Here is a 5,869-nt window from a genome sequence, read left to right as displayed (position 1 = left end):
CAACTCCATTCAACAGAAGCATCAAAGGCCAAAAGTATTCTATGAACACTTGGGCTTCAAATCAGAATCCAGGTCCAGAAACAGATCAGCAACTTGGAGGCTCGACATAATCCTGAAGGTAAGCTGGTAGACTTTGTGAGCATCTGTGCATGATGGGAAAGATCTCCAGAATTTCACTAGTGTCAAAAACAGACCAGACTGACCTGGCTGGGGAGAAAAAATCCTGATCAAATGCAACAAACGCTTCTAAATGACTGTTTCAAAGTCTGCTTTTTTGCTTTTTCCATACTAACTATTTCCAGCCTGGAATCTGGGAACTCTCCAAGGCCTCTAATTATATGTTTCACCAAAATAACTCCATAAACCTCCACAAATTCTCTGTTTTGGGGAAAACTGTGATGTTTTGGGGAACGAAGTTGTGATGTCAGCAGATGGATCCACTGAGAACTATTTTGGATTTATTTACCAGTGAAAATGTTGAGAACTTTTCCAGCTGAGGCGTGGTGTCAGACTGAGCTTCTCATTCATTTGAACGGTAATATCGATGGACAAAATGCTGTAGTGTTGATAGATGAGCTCCAGCTGCTTCTCAAACTCACAATTAACACTTTTTTGTTATCCTTTGAAACCAGAAGAGTAGAAGTAAACACATAAGGTTTAAGAAAAGGTCATTTAGTCTCCATCTGTCAGCAAACTTTAGTTTTGGTGATTGCAGTCAGACTCAGAACTTCTAACCTGATTAAAAATACAACATGGTAGAAATGTCTGATTCCTGAGTTTGAGTAACACGCCACCATCAGCTCCAGAGGCTGCAATTGCAAGCACTACAAAGTTAGTAAGAGCAAGCAGTCAAACATTTCATCACCTTCTCCAGGCATCTGGTCCCACCCAAGAGGCCAAACACAAGAGTGTTTTCCATCTTTCTTCAGCTGCATGCTCAAATCCGGCTGACGGGGTTAGGCTGGAGCTCAGGTTCGCTGTCAGGCCCCCCTTCCAGAGCGTGGCGTGACTGGTCGTCATTCTCCCATCAGACCGGCTGCAGTTTTTATCTGGGCTGCAGGCGTGTGATGTGGTCGGGATGCTGGGGTGGAACAGGTCTGTGTGTTTGTCTCTGCATGAATGCTTCTTTGTGTGTGTTTACGTTCGTGTGAATACCAATGCTGAAATGTTTGACTCCTGCATTCCAAACCATCGGACTGGCAGAGCTGCAGTTGGACAGCTTGTGACCAATGAAAACAACAGCGTCCAAACAGAGGAGCTACAATCTTCAGGGAACCTCAAGATGGAAATCTAAAGAAAGTTTCATCTGGAAGGAGAAATCGTAAAAGAGGATCTATTAGGACGTTGAAGTTTACTTGTGAGAAGTCTTGCTATTATGTTAAACGTGAACATCTAACATGGTGAGACGTCACAATTGGAATCCACCACATTTCTGAAATGTTGCAGCTGCTTCCTCTAAATGTTCCTCTTTCCTTCTAGGAGGATCTTCAGCACCTCTGATGTCATACATACTAGAACGATGATGGACTAAATGAGATACAGGAAGGTGTATCCCAGCATCTCAAATGCATTAGTTTTTACTGTTTTATTTGTAAGCAGTTTTACCTCAAATGTTTAAGAAATATCTTTGTTTGTGAGGAATCCCAGAACTTTTAAAAAGTTTGGCCAGTTTTAACGGTAAGGCGTGAGCAGAGATTCTGTGGTGCAATTTGAGCGTGAGGCGCGGCAGTCTGTGCTGTGCTAGTTTAAATATCTGAACTTTGGCAAAGAGTTTGGATCATGTCAACTTATCAGGAACTCACCCTTGGACCGTGATGTGCTGATGACATGATCAGCAGATAGAATCCAAAACAAACTGAGTAGAATCTGATTGTTCTCCCCCTAAACTTATAGTAATTTCTTATTTGAATTGAGACATTAATAAAAACATCTTTTGATTGTATTCCTATTTTATGTTTTTTTTCCTTCTTTGGTCTAGTCCAGGACAGCAAGTTGCCAAACTAGGTCACAAAGAGACAGAAGTCACGCTGAAAGCGCCCATCATTCAGGTGTCCGTCATCGTACTTTGAGAGTTTCTGAATGATCTCATGAACCCAGACATGTAAACATGACTACTGACGCTTTTGTAAAGCTCTTTAAAATAAATAAACCTGATCTCTTAACGTCATTCATGTCTTCTGTGCAGTGAATGTAAATGAGATATACAATCTGACGTCTGGAGTTTGCTGGGAGAATGTTTTGGGTGCAAGAAGTGACCATCCCTGCATCCCTTTTCGATATCTGCTTATTCATGTTTAATGCAGTGCTGGAGCCAGTCCAACCACTATTGGACAAAGGCGGGGCATAACCTGGAAAGTTTGTCAGTCTATGGCAAAATTGCATGAATCAGTGCAGTATTATAATTATTATTATTATTAATGATGCAAATTTACAACCGTGACCTTCCATTACCAGCCATCCATTATCTAAACCCATTTTGTCCTTTTCAGGGTGCTGGAGCCTAACCTGGCCACTCGTGGGCGAGGGCAGGATACACCCTGTAAACCAAGACCGCTAGCCACTGCACCATCGTGCAGCCCATCCATTACTGAAAACACTATTTTCTAATGAAATGCTCTATCATAAGACCAGTTAGAGGACCCTGTTTTGGAAGGAAAAATCTTTATATTTCTTAAATGTGTGAATTAAATCTCACATATATATATATATATATATATATAAGAAGTCTTCAATGTTTTTGGTGTTCAAGGTGAGGCTAAATGAATGAAGTCCTGGTACTTTCTAAATTAGCATCATTAAACGGTTGATGACCAGTAGTGTCAACTGAATCACACAGGGGACTAAAATCCAAAACACACCTTAGGTCGCGGGCTGAGCAGGACAAACATTTATGGAACACTCTAAAACTACATTTTTAAAACTTTAAAACATAACTTTTTAACATAATTATTAATAAAAACAAAGTGAAATATTATTCCAGAGTAAATCAACTTAAAGCTTAAATAACTTTGAATATTTTACCCTCCTGTAAAAATATATTTTGTCAAAATTATGCAAATTATAAATCAGTGCAAGAAAACATCAGGTCGTTAATAACAATAAAAAAAATCTGGAGAATTACCTGAAGGGTACCAACCTTCTCAGAAGGCCAAATGTGCTTTACAGTCACCATCCTATTCACACACTGCAGCTGAACACTGGCGCCAACTTACAACCACCAGGATCAATGTGGGGTTCAGTGTATTGCCCATGAACACTTCAACAGAGTGTTAAGAAACCAGTGTGTGCACAAATATATGGAATGTGAAAGTACGTTTCTCTCCTAAGGTATAAAACTTTATTTATTTGTTTCCATAAAACATGAAAAAACACCTTCCATAACCCAGTGCGTGAAGAAACACAGCTGTGTGCCACTCGCAAATTTCAAAAAATGGCCAAAGGCAACAACAAACAAAGCATGTTCTATGTTTCTAGTTCTTCAGAACTTGAAGTGACACAAACTATTTGCAGAAACACAATCAGAACATTTGTGAACACACGGATCTAAAAGGTCCTCTGGCATCAGTATAGCAGAACAGTGAGGTGACAAACAGATGCTATTTATAAAACTCATGGAGTCAGAGCCTCAATCACGATCACACGTTCAATTTCAAGACTGTGGCGTACTTTGATCATCTAGTTCTCTCCAGGTTTTCTGACTCCTTTACACAATAGGACTAGTAGTAATTCTACATTAGCACCAGAGCACTTTAGTTCAAAACTGTTTGAGACCCTGAGGCACATTTAGGACACGTGGACTGAAAATTTCACACTTTTATTTGTTTTTTTTCATATTCTACCATCAAATGTCAAACAATAAAATCTTTCCAGTCCATTTGAACATTTTTATTCCCTTTTTGGATTTGTCCCAGAAAGACAAATGCAGTTTATTTGCTTTACAGCATCAAGAAAAAAAAAACTAGATTCTTGTTTTTCAGTATATCAACATTTTGTGAGGATCTTTGCAGTTTAGTTTTCTTTGTTGCAGTCATGCTTTGCTTTCTCTCTGTTCATGTAAAGGTTCTGCTCTCAGCTTTTCTGTTTCCTCTCAGTCACAGTCACACCAGGTTTCAGGTTCAGTCTTCCACACGTGTTTCACTTTTGGTTAATTACCCTTCTCTCTGTTTAAGTCTGTGGTTTTCAGTTGTTCTTCGACACATCATCTGTTTCATCAATTTTGAAAAAATATTCTTTTTTATCAGATTCATCACTGTCTCACTTTGACTTTTTTGAGGGTTTTTTTTTTTCGTGTTCAAGTTCAAGTAACTCATTACAAAAGTAATATATCACAGTAACACATAACTTCCTGCTCTAACAAAGTATAAAACATTGAATTTTGAGCAATATTTTCCTCTTTAACAAACCAACTAACACTAATGTTATTTTTAAAATTAGGTTTTTGTTATATTTACAATATTTCAAGAATTTTGATGATTTTGTAATTTTAACCAATTATAATTGGAACCCCTTGGTCCCCTGTAGCTCCGCCCCTGATTAAAATAGATATGACTTTTACTGACTCATTTGACTGAAGATGAAGGTTGTCCCTCAAATTGTTCTTTCTGTGCTCCCATTTCACAAATGAGGGGGGGATTTATGCATTGCATTATCAAGAAAGTAATACTGTAAAGTGAAGGATCAGTATACTTTTAAATAACAGATACATGTTATATATTAAAGTGTGAAAGTAACTTGCACAACAACACCCACGTTTGGTCCATTTCAGGGGCGATCACTTGTTTGTGCCATACCGTGTTTTTACTATTCATCGTGTAGCTTTTTTTGTAGGATTTTTTAGTCTAACAAGACATGAAACAGAATTAAAGGCCCATTCTTGAACTTGATTCGGTTTAGTAAAAAAAGAGGTAATTTAGGCTACATTATGTTTAAAATCAGGAATAAAGAAGGCAAACAAAAAAAACCTTAAAGTAGGATAAACTAATAGCATACAACAATAAAAAATAGAGCTATGAAAAATAGACTAGATACATATTTTTTGAGTGTGTGTCCCTGCAACTGACTGGTGACTTATTGAGGGGGTACCCTATCAGTGCCCAACAGAAGCCGGGATAGGCTCCAGCAACAATGGATTTAGCAGCTTTAAAAGATGGATGGATGGATGGTAAGACAGGATAGACATAGATTACCAGCTAATTGTATCGCTGATTTAAAGTTACATTTTTGGTGGTCAGTCTGTTATAATCGACCAGTTACTGAATACATTTCCCAAAATGCATTTGTAATGCCTTACAATGCTTTGTTACATTAAAAAGTGATGTGTTACTGTAAAACATTACTCCCAGTTACTCCTAAATAGAGTTCAGGTCTGTTGATAAACTTGATGTTTGTCTCTTTCTGACCAACAGGTCACTTCAGATGGTTGATCCCTTTCTAACCACGTTTACAACCATGTAAAACCCATCACGTCTGCAGCTGTTAGCATGGATGTCAGCGCCACTGTTCGTCCCCGGGCGATCACACGAGATCTTTCTGACACGTGTGCCTCAGAGGACCTTCAGAGCATGAAAGTGAACAGTTATGTCAATGCTTCTGGTGTCTCCGTCTTCTGCATGACATGACAGCAGGGCTTTCCGGGGGGCTGTGTCATACACATGGAATCTAACCCACCCAGACAGGGGGGATACAGATCCCGGACGAGCCCCCATATGTTACGTCCCCAATAGAAAATTGGCCCGGTGTCTAGGGGATATCCATCAGAGGGGACAATAACATTAAAGAGTGGACACCAACATAAAAGGAACACAGTTTATTAAAATAAACGGAAACGTGTGTCCTGAAATAAAGCAGAGAAATTTGGTGGTTAAGGTTA

General features: G+C 38.9%; 1 long non-coding RNA gene across 3 annotated transcripts; it reads left to right on the top strand.

The window, feature by feature from the left end:
- The first annotated feature begins 3 nt into the window (after window positions 1–3).
- Window positions 4–2,252, top strand: LOC112151015. 3 transcript variants are annotated; one of them, XR_004949871.1, is made up of 5 exons: window positions 4–118; window positions 875–1,095; window positions 1,204–1,400; window positions 1,480–1,546; window positions 1,979–2,252. It is a non-coding gene; the product is annotated as an uncharacterized LOC112151015 (long non-coding RNA). The 3 variants fall into 3 exon arrangements; XR_002920056.2 differs by lacking the exon at window positions 1,979–2,252 and having other exon boundaries at window positions 1,480–1,952; XR_002920055.2 differs by lacking the exon at window positions 1,979–2,252 and having other exon boundaries at window positions 10–118; window positions 930–1,095; window positions 1,480–1,949.
- The last annotated feature ends 3,617 nt before the right edge of the window (window positions 2,253–5,869 follow it).

This window comes from Oryzias melastigma, linkage group LG20 (genome assembly GCF_002922805.2).
Source record: "Oryzias melastigma strain HK-1 linkage group LG20, ASM292280v2, whole genome shotgun sequence".
In the NCBI taxonomy this organism is placed as follows: Eukaryota; Metazoa; Chordata; class Actinopteri; order Beloniformes; family Adrianichthyidae; genus Oryzias; species Oryzias melastigma.
The sequence above is the reverse complement of the archived record's forward strand: the minus strand, read 5'-3'. Positions and strand labels throughout refer to the sequence as shown.